General features: G+C 43.3%; 1 long non-coding RNA gene across 1 annotated transcript; it reads right to left on the bottom strand.

Annotated features, from left to right (window-relative positions):
* Positions 1-3,943: 3,943 nt before the first annotated feature.
* On the bottom strand, positions 3,944-4,593 carry LOC115783958 (uncharacterized). Its single transcript, XR_004020263.1, has 3 exons — positions 4,546-4,593; positions 4,090-4,190; positions 3,944-3,990 (listed from the first exon to the last, which is right to left on the bottom strand). It is a non-coding gene; the product is annotated as an uncharacterized LOC115783958 (long non-coding RNA).
* Between the last annotated feature and the right edge of the window lie 12,681 nt (positions 4,594-17,274).

Raw genomic sequence — 17,274 nt, 5'->3', positions numbered from 1 at the left:
TGTCAAATATAATCATGAAACCCTAAACTCATTGTCTGTCACAACTCTAATTCTTACCACTCTATATTCCTTTAAAACCTTATTATTATTATATCCAGAAACTGAATGCAATATGTCTGAATGGAGAGCACAAAAATCTTGAACTAATAAATCCCTGAAATTTACCTACCACTGTGTCAGAGAGAGGTGACATAATGGGTGGAACCCTAACAATAACTTCATCATCATCCTCATCTTCTGAAGCACTTTCATCTCTGGGACCTTACAGAATATTTGATGATCACAGTTACAGTTGGATGCTCAATGCTGTTCAACACACTGGCTAGAATTCTAACTTTAACTTTAGTTAAAAACAAAAGCACTAATCACAGAAATAAAGAAATTAGACAATAGAGATGGTAAAAGAGAGAACTAAAATTGTGCCAATTATATTTAATACTCACTTTTTGACAAGAAGCCCTCAATGGCGCAGACAAACAGTGTAATTCTTTGGTAAGATTTTCCAACAGCCTCTTTGTAGAGTTGAATTGTAAAAGGCGTGTCAGTTCCAGGAATATTTTTTACTTGAGAGCCATCAGAGTACAGCAGGATGTATTCTCCAGCTTCCATATCTTGGTTGAAATCTTTCAGTTTTTTAATAGCAGCACCCAAAAGTTTCTCAGACGACCAACTTGGTTCAACATCTAATGGTAGTTGTAACGGTCATTGTTATTGTAATGCTGTGTACCGCCACATGGTGGCACTCCTTGTTTATTGTGACTGTTAGTTACCGTTCTTCTTCATTGTTCTGTAGCGAGAGAGACTTCACCTCTGTGTGTACGCGAAATGTTGTGCTTCTCAGTAGCGTGTAGCTTAAGCCAGTGCCTTATTTTTTTGATGTTCGAAACAAACCACCCTTTTTGAGGAAAATTACCAGTCGTTGCTCTTTTAGCTATCCACCTGCACACCTCCGTGGCTGGCTTCACCTCGCCTCACGTTACAACTGGCGCCCGAACTTTTTCCTTGGCTATCAGATGATAGTCGGATCCCGCTGAGGATTCGGCGGAGTTATGTGAGTTTCTGGCTCGTCCCCTTGCGGCGGGCGTCCGAACGTTTTTCCGGCTGCCGTCACAGACTCTGCTCAAGTGGGACCCGACTAAATCCTGGATACCACAGTGAGTACAACACGGCTCTGCTCGGATGAAGAAAGAAAGAAAAGCTAAATCCGCGACGCAAATGACCACCGTGGATCTGTTATTTGGACATAATATTGGATCAGTTTTCTGCTAATAACTTCTGCTGTGGAGAGTCTGGAACTGAACATTTATGCCGAATTTCACTTTTATTCTTCTTTTTCCCTGCTGAGACTGAACTAATGACAGCCTATGCGTGGATGCTGGAGTCTTTCATGTTGTGAATATGCAACCGTTTCACACTTGGGACTTCCTCACTTTGAATGGACGCTCTGCATCCTCTCCCACTGAGGGCGCTGCTGCAGACGTCTCGGATATCGACCTTGTCGCCGACCCTCCCTCCAGTATGGCCGACATGGTTGGCAGTAATCTGTCGCCCCGATCCGAGGCAGATTCATTTCCTGCTGGTCATTACAACCTCAGGCCCAGGCGTGACCCTAGGATCACATCTGGCTGGGACGTTAACATACAGTGTTGTGAAAAAGTGTTTGCCCCCTGCCTCATTTCCTGTTTTTTTGCATGTTTGTCACACTTAAGTGTTTCGGAACATCAAACCAATTTAAACAATAGTCAAGGACAACACAAGTAAACACAAAATGCAAGTTGTAAATGAAGGTGTTTATTAGTAAAGGTGAAAAAAAATCCAAACCATCATGGCCCTGTGTGAAAAAGTGATTGCCCCCTAAACCTAATAACTGGTTGGGCAACCCTTAGCAGCAACAACTGCAACCAAGTGTCTGCAATAACTTGCAATGAGGCTTTTACAGCGTTCTGGAGGAATTTTGGCCCACTCATCTTTGCAGAATTGTCCTAATTTAGTTACATTAGAGGGTTTTCGAGCATGAACGGCCTTTTTAAGGTCATACCACAACATCTCAATAGGATTCAGGTCAGGACTTTGGCTAGGCCACTCCAAAGTCTTCATTTTGTTTTTCTTCAGCCATTCAGTGGTGGACTTGCTGGTGTGTTTAGGATCATTGTCCTGCTGCAGAACCCAAGTACGTTTAAGCTTGAGTACACGAACAGATGGTCTGACATTCTCCCTCAGGATCTCTTGGTAGACAGCAGAATTCATAGTTCCATTTATCACAGCAAGTCTTCCAGGTCCTGATGCAGCAAAACAGCCCCAGACCATCACACTACCACCACCATATTTTACTGTTGGTATAATGTTCTTTTTCTGAAATGCAGTGTTCCTTTTACGCCAGATGTAATGGGACACACATCTTCCAAAGAGTTCCACTTTTGTCTCATCGGTCCACAGAATGTTGTCCCAAAAGTCTTGGGGATCATCAAGATGCGTTTTGGAAAAATTGAGACGAGCTTTAATGTTCTTTTTGCTCAGCAGTGGTTTTCTTCTTCCAACTCTGCCATGCAGGCCATTTTTCCTCAGTCTTTTTCTGATGGTGGAGGCATGAACGCTGACCTTAACTGAGACAAGTGAGGCCTGCAGTTCTTTGGACGTTGTTGTGGGGTCTTTTGTGACCTCTTGGATGAGTCGTCGCTGCGCCCTTGGGGTAATTTTGGGCGGCCGGCCACTCCTGGGAAGGTTCACCACTGTTCCATGTCTTCGCCATTTGTGGATAATGGCTCTCACTGTGGTTCGCTGGATTCCCAAAGCTTTGGAAATGGCTTTATAACCCTTTCCAGACTGATAGATCTCAATTACTTTCTTTCTCAATTGGTCCTGAATTTCTTTGGATCTCGGCATGATGTGTAGCTTTCAAGGATCTTCTGGTGGACCTTACTGTGTCAGGCAGCTCCTATTTAAGTGATGTCTTGATTGGGAACAGGTGTGGCAATAATCAGGCCTAGGTGTGGCTAGGGAAATTGAACTCAGGTGTGAAAAACCACAGTTATAGTATGTTTTAACAAGGGGGGCAATCACTTTTTCACACAGGGCCATGATGGTTTGGATTTTTTTTCACCTTTACTAATAAACACCTTCATTTACAACTTGCATTTTGTGTTTACTTGTGTTGTCCTTGACTATTGTTTAAATTGGTTTGATGTTCCGAAACACTTAAGTGTGACAAACATGCAAAAAAACAGGAAATGAGGCAGGGGGCAAACACTTTTTCACACCACTGTATGGACCAATGCTTTTCACACTACCAGGCTTGACCTGTAATGGGTTGTCTTGCTTTTGGACAAATTCCGACAGCGTTAGTACAGGTTGCGTTGAGTGCGTGCAACTGTTCAGTTTGCTCCCATTTTCCGAGTGGCCCTGGTTGAGGGGAGGTCACTATTTGTTTCTATATCAATGATAAAAAAAAAAATTTGTAAATAATGTTAAGGATTTGCCACTGTGAATTGTTTACCTCAACCTGTTTCGCCATAATTTTTGTGTCCTTTTACTCCATGTGCATACCTAGTTTAGTTGTGCTGTCTATGTATAGAGGGCCCTTAAGTGTGGTTTGTTGAGGACAGCTGTGTGCGGCTGAGGGCAGCCTTTTTTTTCACCAGGGGGACTATGTAACGGTCACTGTTATTGTAATGCTGTGTACCGCCACATGGTGGCACTCCTTGTTTATTGTGACTGTTAGTTACCGTTCTTCTTCATTGTTCTGTAGCGAGAGAGACTTCACCTCTGTGTGTACGCGAAATGTTGTGCTAAGTGTGTAGCTTAAGCCAGTGCCTTATTTTTTTGATGTTCGAAATAAACCACCCTTTTTGAGGAAAATTACCAGTCGTTGCTCTTTTAGCTATCCACCTGCACACCTCCGTGGCTGGCTTCACCTCGCCTCACGTTACATAGTGTTTTCCCTCATATGGGCCTCATGCCAGTCTTGGTTTTGTTCATGATCCCAACAGAAATCTAGATTATATATCAGAAAAAAAAAATGGTGGTCACATTTTGCACAACTGTTTAATTCTGTCAGAAAACAGCCTCACTTTCAAATATTTCAATTATTACCTTCACTATTTTCTTTGATTTCTTTTTGCATTTTGAGAACATCCTTCTTTCTGCCTCTTTTCCTTCACGGTACTTGAAGAACTGCTGAACAACTGACTTTCCTGAAAAGGCAGGGAAGTGGAGGAGAGACCATAAAAGATCCTTTATTGGTCTACTTTGGCTCATGATACAAAGGCAAACATGATAAAGTTGCAATTGAAAAACCATATGAACATACTTTGCATAAAACAACACTTCTTCATTAAAAATCAGGTCTTGGTTTCAGAAATGTATCTGTCACACCAGATGCCTATAATTTTCCAACTAAAAACAAATTCTTTCATGTTTCACACCATGAAATCATAGGTTAATACAAAAGTGTAAACACTAACAAGCTGAACAATTCTTGCCCTCATCATTTTATTTGCTTACAGAACTAGTAGAAGTTAAAAATACCAGGGAGCTTGAAAAATATACCTCTTGAGTGTTCAGGGTCTGCAGCTGTAGCAGCATCTTTAACCGGAACAAAACTTGTCTTTTCCACAGGAACAGCAAAATTTTGTCAAGCTTTCAAACTTAAACCCACAGAATGGACAATACATCTTAACCTGAAAAAGAAAAAAAAAAATTGTCCGATTTTAGCAATTTGTTTTAGCTACAAAAGTGGCAGTCAAACTAGCCCAGGCTAACAGTAAACATTAAATAGCAAACATATAGCTACAGTATTATATGGATCATGCAATAAACACACACATTACCTTGCATGTTTTTGTCCCTCACAACACTGAAAAATCCTTCGTTTCATTTAAGTGTCTCCATACATCGTTTGCATGTTCTGGGTTCTGTCACTTCCGCAGCTGGTCCGTCAGAATATTGTCTCCCCCCAAAACACTTCCGTTTTGTTTTGTGTGCTTTTGCAGCATTTTTCTATTTGCTGGTGTTTTCTTACATTGCAGTGCATTTGGCCTCTCACGGCCACCGTAGTTTTGGCCTTGCGTTTACACGACAACAGAGTGAAAACGATGTGTTTTGGAAACGGGGTCCAGAGTGGAGCGTTTCAGAAACGCACCGGCTTGCGTTCTCGTGTAAACACTTGAAACCGGGGTGATTTGAAAACGCTCGACTCGCACATGCGCACTATGGTTGCGATGGCCACAGTTTTTCGCGCACGCGCAAATTGATAGACAGTACTCGCGGATTCACGAGTGCTTCTTATGCTTTTCCTGTGTTTTTACTGTTTTGTAATTCAGCGTTGTGTGCAGCAGCGATCCAACCTCATCATCTGTCCACACAAAACCTCTCACATTGGCCGTTTTGTAAGTAATGAACAATTTGCCGCACTACCTACTGTGTCACTCCACGCATGCGCGTCTTGCATAAACAAACTTTGCAAAGAGAAAACCAACGCCAACTTGTGGCCTGGCATGGGAACTACATCGTTTTCGTCGATTCCATCGTTTCACGTCATCGTGTAAACGCGGATCATTTCTAAAACGCCATCGTGTAAACGAAAGGCTGAAACGCATCAAAACTACACCGTTTCCAGTGTAAACGGCACCTAAATATAAACTAGGAGGAGGAGGAGGAGGAGGAGGAGGAGGTGATGAATGTCTTGATGAGTCTCTCAAAGCACTTCATCACCACAGAGGTGAGTGCTATGGGCCTGAAGTCATTGGGGCTGCTGGGGTGTGGTTTCTTTGGGACAGGGACTATGATGGACTTTTTAAAGCAGGTGGGAATCACACACAGTTTCAGTGAGAGGTTGAATATCAGTGTAAACACAGGTGCCAGCTGGTCAGCGCAGGTCTTAAGGACACGTCCGCTAATACCGTCTGGTCCAGCCGCTTTCCTGGTGTTTACACGTCTAAACGCCCTCCTCACGTCGCGCTCCGTCACAGTGAGTGTCTCCGCCCCTCCGGCCGGGAGCGCAGCGGGCTGTCGGCTTCCCGACTCAAAGCGCGCAAAGAAGATGTTGAGTTCATCAGCCAGAGAAGCGTCGGCACTCACCGGGTGTGTGTGTGGTGCTTTGTAGTCCGTGATGGTGCGTAGTCCCTGCCACAGTCCCCTGGGGTCAGACTGTTGTAGTTGCTGTTCCAGTCTGCGGCCGTAGCGATGTTTTGCCTCTTTCACCGCTCTGCGGACGTTGTATGATGCAACCTTGTAGTCCTCCATGTTCCCAGAGGCGAGGCCGGAGTTGTAGGCAACGGTGCGGGACCTCAGGGCGTCACGGACAGATTTATCCACCCACGGCTTCTGGTTGGGAAAAGTCCTGATGGTCCTCCTAAGTGAAGTGTCTTCAACAACTTTCCCAATAAATCCCACAACAGTTTCCGTAAACTCCTCGATGTCTCCGCCCGCGCTGCTGCGAAACATGTCCCAGTCGGTTGAATCCAACGCACCCTGCAGCAGACCACAGGTGGTACGAGTGGGTCACCTCACCTCATCCTCCCTCACCCTCAACACTGGATCCCCCCAAGGCTGTGTGCTCAGCCCTCTGCTGTACTCACTGTACACCCATGACTGTGAGGCCACGTCAGAGTCCAACGTCATCATCAAGTTTGCTGACGACACTGCTGTTGTGGGACTAATCTCTCACAACGAGGAGACAGCCTACAGGAGAGAGGTCTCCCGCCTGGAGAACTGGTGCCAGGAGAACCACCTCCTGCTCAACGTCAGCAAAACGAAGGAACTGATTGTGGACTTCAGCAGGAAGCAGCAGAGGGACTACCATCCACTTGTCATCAGTGGTGCTGAGGTGGAAAGAGTGGACACTTTCAAATACCTGGGAGTGACCATCTCACAGGACCTGTCCTGGACTCATCACATAAACATCACTGTGAAGAAGGCCAGACAGCGTCTCTACCTCCTCAGGCGGCTGAGAGACTTCAAGCTCCCACTCAAGGTGCTCAGGAACTTTTACACCTGCACCATCGAGAGCATCATGCGTGGGAGCATCACCACCTGGATGGGAAACTGCACCAAGCAGGACTTCATGGCCCTAAAAAGGGTGGTTCGTTCAGCCGAACGGACCATCAGAACCACCCTCCCCAACCTGCAGGACATTTACACCAAGCAGTGCAGGCTGAGGGCCATGAAGATCCTAAAACAGCCCAGCCACCCCGGACACTCTCTCTTCTCCCTGCTCCCATCAGGCCGGCGTTACCGCTGCCTGAGGGCTAAGACTGAAAGGTTGAAGAAGAGTTTTTACCCACAAGCCATCCGTCTGCTCAACTCTGAGCCCTAACTGGACCATTATTGCACAATGTAAATATTATAATTTATAAAAGTGTGTATAGTGTATAGTATATAGTGTATAGTGTGAATTACTTTTTTTTATTTTTATTCTTCTTATTTATATGTGTGTGTATATAAGGTTGCAGGTACAAAATACATTTCACTGTGCATTGTACTGTGTATAACTGTGTATGTGACAAATAAACACTATCTTATCTTATCTTATCTTATTTAAAAAAAAACAAAAGAACTGAAACAAGACACATGACCAACAGTCAGACAAGACTCCCATGATGCAGAACAATGAACCCAAACTGAACAAATGTCGAACACTCAAAGTCATTCAAATTACCCCAAAAGAAATCCCGACACTCAAACATTGCTATAAAGAAAAGGCACACCACAGCAGCACAGTCTCCCACCAAACCTTCTCATCAAAACCCTGATTCATTATATTAGAAACAATTGTGTTACAGCCCCCTGCCTGCAGGGTCTAAGGGTTGCAGGGAGCGTAACAAAAACACAGGCAAACCAGAAACGGGATCTTGGGTGCACTTAAATGGGTTACCTACATTTATTTTATAAATAGCCATTTACAAACCAACCCAATACTATCGCAAACAAAGAACAAACTAAAGGTAGCACGTTAGACTTCAGGGTCTCCGAGGCCAAAATACCCCCCCCACCACCACCACCACCACCACACACACACACACACACACACACACACACACACACACACACACACACCCACTTTCTAGTGAAGGAATTTAAATAATAAGAGTGTGTGCTGCTTAAGCCTTTAGGTTTCTGTGTGTTCGTTTTATCGGACAGGAATAACACCAAACAGGAATAAGGAGTCCAATTATTAAACTTAATAAAACCATTTCAAACAGTTTACAGATTAATCTGGTTCAGAATTGTCGGAGCTGCTTAATGAAGCCAGTCGGTGCAGCTTTACACAAGTCTGACACCGCTCTCTATCTTAGTTCAACTTTTATACAGACTTAGACACAGTTACACAGTTATTGAAATATGCAAGCATGTAGCAGCTTATCAGTTCCTTCTTCTGTGCCCTTCACTGTCGCCTGTTAACGGCCTCATCTGGGTCCTGTAGACACAAAACATCAGACCAAAACACACATTCTTTTCCAGTAAATCATCGACATGTGATTTTGTTGTTTCTCTGCTATGCAGTCTTATTTCTGTCTGCTGTACAGAGTTATTTCAACACCTTCACCTTGTTGTGAAGATTAATTCTGCAATATGCAACTTGATGCTATATTTCTATTTAAATTGTTATATTTATGATATGTCTAGTGTGCAGCATATTTACATTCCTTCCAGTGGCGGTCTTAGCCTGTTTGGCGCCCTGGGCGAGCACCCCCCCCCCCCCCCCAATAGTGATCGCCTCAGCAGCGCCTACCGCACTACTTTTTAACAGAGGGTCCCCCCACCATCACAGGCACACTCAGAATTTCTTTTAAATTTTTATTTGAAAAAACATGGAAGAAACTGAAATATTACACAGCTTCTGCTTACCTTTATCTTTGCTTGTTTCTTCTCTTCTTCTTTTCTCTTTTTCCTAAACTGCGCACCTGATGGCTTTGACCTTTTCCTTTCCATCTGCCGTAATTCGTACTGAAGCAGCATAGGTTATCACCACCGCCCATCCCCAGGGTTGTCAGATCTGACTGACAGTTGCCAGCCCAACACAACAAAACCTCCATTGAAACTCATGTTAATAGCACCAGGTGTGATATATATTTAAATATACACAGCTTTGAGTAAGTTGTTAAAATTTTGGCTGCTTTTCACCATATTTGGTAGGTTCTTAGGAAGTTTTAAATTGTAAAATTATATATCTATACAATTTTATAATTATATAGATATATCTATATAATTTTCCAGCCCAATGTGTTCACAAGCTGCCCAGTCTGGCAATCTGGCAACACTGCGCCATTCACCAACATTTGTCTGAACCGTCTAGATTCGTATTTGTGTTATTTTTTTCATCAGGATTTAGGTTTACACAAATACTGTGAATTAATGACCATATTTCCAGTATTATAAATGAAATGTGCTTTGTGTTCTATCAGTTGTGTGCATCTAATTTTATTAGATGCACAGATTCATTCTATATGGAATCCAAGGGACATGGGAAAAAAACATGGGAGGAAAAAAAAAAGGCAGTTTTGCGAGATCTCGCAAAACTTTTCAATATTAGTACATACGTTTCGCGTTAATCTTGATATGGCAGTGTCAGTGAGGATGAAAGGTTTGGCGAGAGACTGCCAGCAAAAGTCGCCTTTATTTATAATTCAGTTTTGTTACTGTTGGCCGTAACCACGCCAAAACTGTACAGGCATGAATGAATGAACCCGGCTGACTGTCTCGCTCTCTGTCATTCATTCATGCCTGTACAGTTTTGGCGTGGTGGCCTTCGGGAGGTTTCCCAAACAGGTCAGAATTTTTTTTGCCCGTTGTACAATCGGATAAAAGGCCTCTCCAAACCAAGCTCCTGGGCTGAATTTCAGCCCACCTCTGTTTATGCCTGTACAGTTTTGGAGTGCTTACGGCCAACAGTAACCGCTCAATTATAAATTAAAGGCGACTTTTGCTGGCAACCTCTTGCCGATCCTTTCAACGTCCTCAGGGACGCTGCCGTATCAAAATTAACACGGAAAAGCATTCGAGATCTCGCAAAAGTTTTTATTATAAGGACACGCGCTTCCGCGTTAATCTTGTTACAAACACATACAGCGCTGCCCCGCCCCCTTCTCCTCTCGCTGTCTGTCAGACCATGGCAGAAAGCTACATGCACCACACAGCAGGCAGAAGGCGCCCATTACCCCACAAGTGGAGCAGTGCGGTAGGCGCTGCTGCGGTGATCGCAATGCGTTGGGGGAGGGGGGGGGGTCATGCCGCCCTAGATGAAAAGCCGCCCTGGGTGGCTGCCCATATCACCCGTATCAGAAACCGCCACTGATTCCTTCCTTCACTAGAAACAAAAATAGTGCTAAACTTTGGGGTGAAAACAAAAGACAACACCTAAACTTAGTGATGTGTCTTTCTGTGTGTGTATCCAACGAATGGGAACGACTTTTTCCGTTCCCATTCGTTGGATTTTCTCTTGTTGACAGAGACCTGGACGCAGCCAGGTGACAACAGCGCCTTCTCTGAGCTCCTCTCTCCTGGATGTTCTTTCTTCAGTTCACCGCGACAGAGAGGCCGCGGTGGAGGTACTGCTACAATCTACAGAGACAGGTTTAAATGTAGACTCCTACCTCCTATGTCTTACTCTTCTTTCGAATTGCAGCTGTTTGTCGCTGAATTTGGTCATCCAGTGTTATGTGCTGTTGTCTACCGTCCTCCTAAATATAATAAGGAATTTTTACAGCAATTTTCTGATTTTTTAGCAGATATCACTGTCAACTATGACTATTTTTTAATCTGTGGAGATATTAATATTCATATCTGTTGTCCCTCCGATTGTTTGGCATCTGAATTTCTAAGTCTTCTGACTTCTTTCAATTTAACTCAGATAGTTAATGGACCTACACATTATCTTGGACACACCCTGGACCTTGTTATTTCTCGTGGGTTGTCCATTTGTCATTGTGAAATATCTGAGACTGCTATCTCAGACCATTTCCCTGTTATTTTTATTCTTGATGTCCCTCTCCTGAGAGAAAGACCTTTGATGCCAGAGTGCTATCGTCGTTTTCTGTCTCCTTCTAAAGCTGGGCAGTTTGTTACTGCTTTCATGGACTCTCAGCTACCTATCTTGGATATACCAAGTATTTCATTCTGTCCTGACAGTTTTATTGAATGTTTTTATGATACATGTAACATGATTTTGGACTCTGTTGCTCCCTGTACTTTTAAACCTGTTAGACACAGAGCTGAACCATGGCTTAATGATAATACTCGCGCACTCAGGAGACAATGCCGTAAAGCTGAACGCAAATGGAGGAAAAATAAATTACAAGTATCACTGGAAACTCTTAGAGACGGTTTTGCTCAGTATCAGAGGTCCGTTAAGGAAGCAAAGTGTCAATTCCTGTCTGATCTTATTTCCACTAGTAATCATTCATCTAGGGTATTATTTCATACAGTTGATTCTGTTTTTAATCCTCCAACCTCAGTTTCACTTGAGGCATTGGTCTCAGTGTGCAATAACTTCCTCTCACATTTCACTGAAAAGGTGGCTTCTGTGAGACACTCTTCTGTTATGCCTGATAGCTATAATTTAGCTGTTAGTCCTGCTTTGGCTGTCTTTGAGCAGTTTGAGCCAGTGTCCTGCTCTTTTTTAAAGAAATTAATTTTTCATATGAGGCCTACAAATTGTCCTCTTGACTGCCTTCCTTTTAAGTTGTTGAAGGAAGTGTTTGATACTGTTGGTCCTGTGCTTGTGACCTTTATCAACTCTTGTCTTAGCTCAGGGACTGTGCCCAGGATCTTTAAACACGCTATTGTGAGGCCCCTTCTTAAAAAGCCTCATTTAGATTCTTCAGTTTTATCTAATTTTAGACCAATTTCTCATTTATCCTATCTTTCAAAAATCTTAGAGAAAATTGTCTCTCAGCAACTACAGGTCTTCTTAGATTCAAATGATATTGTTGAAAAATTTCAATCAGGTTTTAGATCTAGGCACAGTACTGAGACTGCCTTGTTGAAGATTCACAATGATATTGCTGTCTGTTGATAATAGACACCCGGTTATTTTAGTTCTGCTGGATCTTACAGCAGCTTTTGATACAGTGGATCATGCCATTCTTCTGTCTCGACTGGAGCACTTCGTCGGTATTCGTGGTTCCGCCTTGAAGTGGTTCACTTCTTACTTGAAAGATAGAACGTTCTCTGTTATGATTAATAATGTATCTTATTCATATGCACCTCTTTTATGTGGAGTTCCTCAGGGTTCTATCCTTGGTCCTCTTTTATTTTCCATATATATGCTGCCTTTGGGGGAAGTCATATCAGCGCATAATGTATCTTTTCACTGTTATGCGGATGATTTACAACTTTATATGGCTCTTAAACCACATATGGCTAATCCGATCTCATCTTTTATTGCTTGTATAACTGCTGTTAAAAAATGGCTAAGTGATAACTTTTTGGTTTTAAATCATCAAAAAACTGAGTGTATTTTATTTGGTGATGCTGCTGCCATAGACACCAGTGTTCTGCCCTTTAAGTTAAACACTACAGTTAAAAATCTTGGAGTCTTGTTTGATCAGGAATTCAATTTTGACAAACAGATTAACTCTGTAGTCCAAACTAGTTTTTATTACTTGCGTCTACTGACTAAAGTAAAATCTTTTGTAGATCACACTGATTTAGAGAGGGCAATTCACGCTCTTATTAGTTCCAGACTTGACTATTGCAACAGCCTTTATATTGGTGTTCGTCAGTCTTCCCTGAGACGACTTCAACTCGTCCAAAATGCTGCTGCTCGTCTCTTAACTAACACCCCTAGACGTGATCATATTACGCCTACTTTGTTCAATCTCCATTGGCTTCCTGTTCATTATAGAATTCATTTTAAAATCTTATTGTTTATTTTTAAAGTGTTGAATGGATTGGCCCCACCGTACTTATCAGATCTTTAAAGTTTTGCTGTATACGAGAGATCTTTGAGGTCTTCTAAACGTCTTTTATTAGATGTCCCAAGAACCAGGTTAAAGTATTGGGGTGATCGGGCCTTTTCAGTGGCTGCACCCCGACTGTGGAACAGCCTTCCTTTAGATTTCCGACTTATTTCGGATCTGAAAATTTTTAAATCTAAACTTAAGACTTATTTGTTTAAACAGGCTTTTAATACCATGTAATGGAACGATCTTATTTTTGTCTTCTGTGATGTAATATTATTTATATTTAATGTAATTGATTTATTTTATTGTATATTTGTAAAGTGCTTTGGTCACCTTGTCAGTTGTGTTAAGCGCTATATAAATGAATAAATGAATGAATGAATGAGTAATGGAGGGAGATTTTTGTGAAGAGCGTATCGAGGCGTGTCGGTGACGTTCGAAACCTTGCAAGCCGGCCGTACCACGTGACTGATTCAGAAAGTGATTCGTGGGTTCGGCCTGCGATCCGAAATGTAAGGAGCAGTGAAACGCAATAGATCCACCTCACAGTTTGTGGTATTGGGGACTTTTGTGCATTGGTTTGCAGTCTGTCTGAGCTGTTTCTTTTTTGGTGATGGAACCAGCCAGAAAGAGGAGATTTTCCCTGTGCGGGAACATTTTGAGCCGATCTCTCCTAATAAGGTGTGTGCATAAATTTTTACCCCAGCTTCATCTGTGCCCTGTGAAAGGGTTTTTTCTAAAGCAGGCGAAGTCATCTCAAACAAAAGAAACCACCTGAAGCCCAGCACTGTGGCAAAGCTGTTATTTCTAAATAAAAATGAATCAATAAAATGTCCTTAATGAGCACAGTTACAAACCAAGTAACACAATCACGTTCACATCACAACTCTCTCCCCAGTTTATTTCCACTTTCGCTCTTGACCCCTCCATTGTATCGTAAAGACATCATCTTATTTAGCTCAGGATTTATTTATTGCCATCACAAAAAATCATTCATTTATTCTGGTGAAAGCCTGACGCAGCAAAGCCACTTTGTGATTATAATCACTCTGTTTTACATTGACTGTCCACTTGATGGTGCAATAGAGCAAATGAAGCACCATGAAGCTTCAACCCATGGATTCACTGATTGAATGGATAGCTTCAATGCTTCATGAAGTTTCATCTCACCATCACTACCTAAACTCCCTGGCTGGCCACAGAACAGGAGAAAAGAGGGAACAAATCAAAATGGCAGAGAACCCCTACAAGCTTCCACAAACACAGTTGCAACAACAAAAAAGAAACCACAGCAGAGCCAACAACACAAACAACAATCATAAACACTTTCAGTATGAACAGCCTTGGTCCAGCAACCGCACACATCTGAGCCTAGTGACTTAATGGCAAGGAGCACCGGCAGCTGGAGCCTTATATGCAGCCCCCCAATTAGGCTGGAAGCACCTGCAGGAGAGAGAGAGAGAAGGAGAGCTGTTCTCTTTCAAAAAGAGGCCAAAGGTCAGTGGCTGTAACAATTGTGAAGAATGTGTGGAGATTTTTAAAAAGCCAGCTGAAGCCAGAGAGACATAAAGAGGACCTTTCTAATCCTTCAGAGGGCAGCAGAGAACGGGCTCTGATCGTGGTGGAAGGGTTAGGCCTGCGCTCCTCTGATGGCTGAGTTACCGGAGTCTGACAGATCACAGCAACCTGTTAAAGTGCTGCTGAGTGGGATTTTACAGAAGTGTGTGTGTGTGTAGGGATGGGGGTGGGGGGTGCAGTGGACTGCATCCCCTAAAAGTGAAAACGCTGTTTCTGGCTTCACCTCCCGGGGGAGCTTTTTGTGTATTTTTGTCTTCAATGTGTTTTTTGAGTCTTTCAATAAACTCTGTGCAGTTTTGAGCCTCTGGTGGTTTTTGTGTGCTTGTTGACCACATTAGCAGTAGCTTGGGCATTTAGGTCCATGAATAAATTCAGCCTTCAACTTCAGATTTTGACACAGCTGCACATTTTTAACAGTTGGAGGCGGGACTGCTGATGACCTCACCACAGTCATCTCCCACCTGCGCATGTGTTCATGATCAGAGTCATCATCAGATTTTAGGATGTGTCTGTTCATTACTGTTACTACAACACTCATCACTGTATGTGATGCAAAGAGAGACAGCAAACTGGACGACGAGCAACGTCCGTCAGAAGACACTGCTTACTCTCACACACTGACCTTCAGTGAAAGAATCGAATGTGTCAGACCAGGATACAGCTTAAAATGGCAAACAGGCCTCTCTGCGAGCAGGAACAGCTCGATGGCCTGAAAGCAGAAGAAAAAGGAATGAGAGTGCAGCACGAGGTCTCCAGAGGCTGCTACAGAAAGTAACAGAGCATCCTCCACACCTCTGCAGGTCTGTGTGCACACTGTAGTGGAATAAATGGATTAGTTATCAATGGAATAAGCGATAGATAAGTTTACAGAACTTGATTCGGTCTCATTCTGGTTAGATATTGTATCACTGAATCTCTGAAATAATGTCTTTCTCCTAACCTCTGCCTCTCACCCCACACCTGATCCATTGACCCTGGGATAGATGGATGGAGTGGTTAACTGTTTATCAGGAGTAGGGGTGGCTGCCCAAATTTCCTCTGGTAAACCTGATCCTCATCTGCATTCTGTATCAGTTTCCACTCCTTGCTGGTGGAGTAATTCAGGTCTCATAGTTTGTTTGCTTGCTAACCTGTTAACCCAAGCTCTGTTCTTACCTGAGCATCACTTAGAGATTGTCTGAAAGCAGGGAAAGCAGCTTAGGTTGTCTGTGGGATTTGTCTCCTCCCCTGGGTCATTACCATCACTTGTTCTGTGAGTGAGTGTGCTCCTCTCCAAGCTCCAACCACTCAGCCTTTAGTCATCCACCTGCAGCTGTACTGTTGTAACTGAAGCTGCATGCTCTTCCATCATTGTTCTGTATGACACGTCTCTCTCTCCATCAGCTGGTCCCTTTAGTGCTTGAGACCGAATGAATTACTTAATCAGATCTGCACATACCTCCAGCTGATCCTCCAGCTGATCCCCCTGCTCCCATCTGACTCTTCCTGCTTGTCTGGCTTTTTGTCTTGTCATCACTGCCGCAACAACCATGGGACTGCGGGATGGTGGTTTAGCCAGCTCATTGTTGTAAACACAGCTGAAGAATCGAGACCACATGGGCCCGAAAAGAACACCGACAACTGAGGACTGAGGACATTAAAAGGTCGCTTTAGTTTCTAATGGAAGAAATTTCTGCTATAAGGCTACAGCAGAAAAGGATCCTGGAACTTGTAGAAGAAGTAAAGTTGCTATGCAGTAAGAATGCAGGAAAAGAGGACAGTGTACACCAGGATGAACGACGTAATCGTCACTGGGCTCCACATAAAACCCCGGTCGTATGCTCAGGCCATGACTGCTGATGAGAGAGTGGAGTCTGGTAAGTTGGATACTATCTCCACGGAGCAACAAGTGGCTGCTTACATGCAGTCAAAAGGCATAAACATGGACTGCGGTAACATCGAAGCATGCCACCCTCTGCCCAGGAAAAATGCCAGGGACCGACCAGCAGTCATCATAAGATTTGTGAACAGGAAGCACAAGAATTCACTCCTGAAACAGGGAAAAAACTAAAAGGATCAAAGGTCTTCATGAACAACCATCTAACCAAGAACAATGCTGATATAGCAATATAAAACTGCACAAATTATGTACAAAGCCAGATATAATATGTTGCCAGGAACTGTACAGAGGATGCTTGTTGACAGAGGGAGGGGATTATAACCTCATGGGAAAGTTGAACTTGAGGAACAACAATTAAAACTTTTTGTTTCCATTTTTGTGTTTCCGGCACGTGCACACGCTGCGGCTTCTCTCTCTCCTGACGGAATGGTGTTTTCGTGTTTTTTTGTCTTGCAAGTCATAACATTCTTGTATGTCTTCATCATGTTTATAGGTTTACATCATAAGTATAGTCATGAGCTCCTACTGGACATCGGAAAATCCACTTTTTTAGGAATATGCTGTGAACTCAAAGAAAAGCTACGCGACTGCGGCCTGCTCAGGAAGCCGGTATCAACACCGACCCCCACATCTTCATCTCGCCCACAGAGGAAGCGGCATAAGCAGCGCAATAGGAAGCAGAAGCGGGGCAAGCACTGAGGCATCCGAAGCAGGCTAGCGGCTAGCCCACACAAGCCAGCTGTCCCATCCATTGTTTTGGCTAATGTACGCTCTCTGGACAACAAACTGGATTATATACGCCTGCTACGTTCAACACAGAAGAATGTGAGAGACTGCCGTGTTACTGTGTTCACCAAAACATGGCTTAATGACAACGTTCCTGATTATTCAGCTTGAGCGGCTAACATGCAGACAGCA

The sequence above is a fragment of the Archocentrus centrarchus genome, chromosome 8 (genome assembly GCF_007364275.1).
Source record: "Archocentrus centrarchus isolate MPI-CPG fArcCen1 chromosome 8, fArcCen1, whole genome shotgun sequence".
Taxonomy (NCBI): domain Eukaryota; kingdom Metazoa; phylum Chordata; class Actinopteri; order Cichliformes; family Cichlidae; genus Archocentrus; species Archocentrus centrarchus.
Note: the sequence above shows the minus strand (reverse complement) of the source record. Positions and strands in the feature narration are given on the sequence as shown.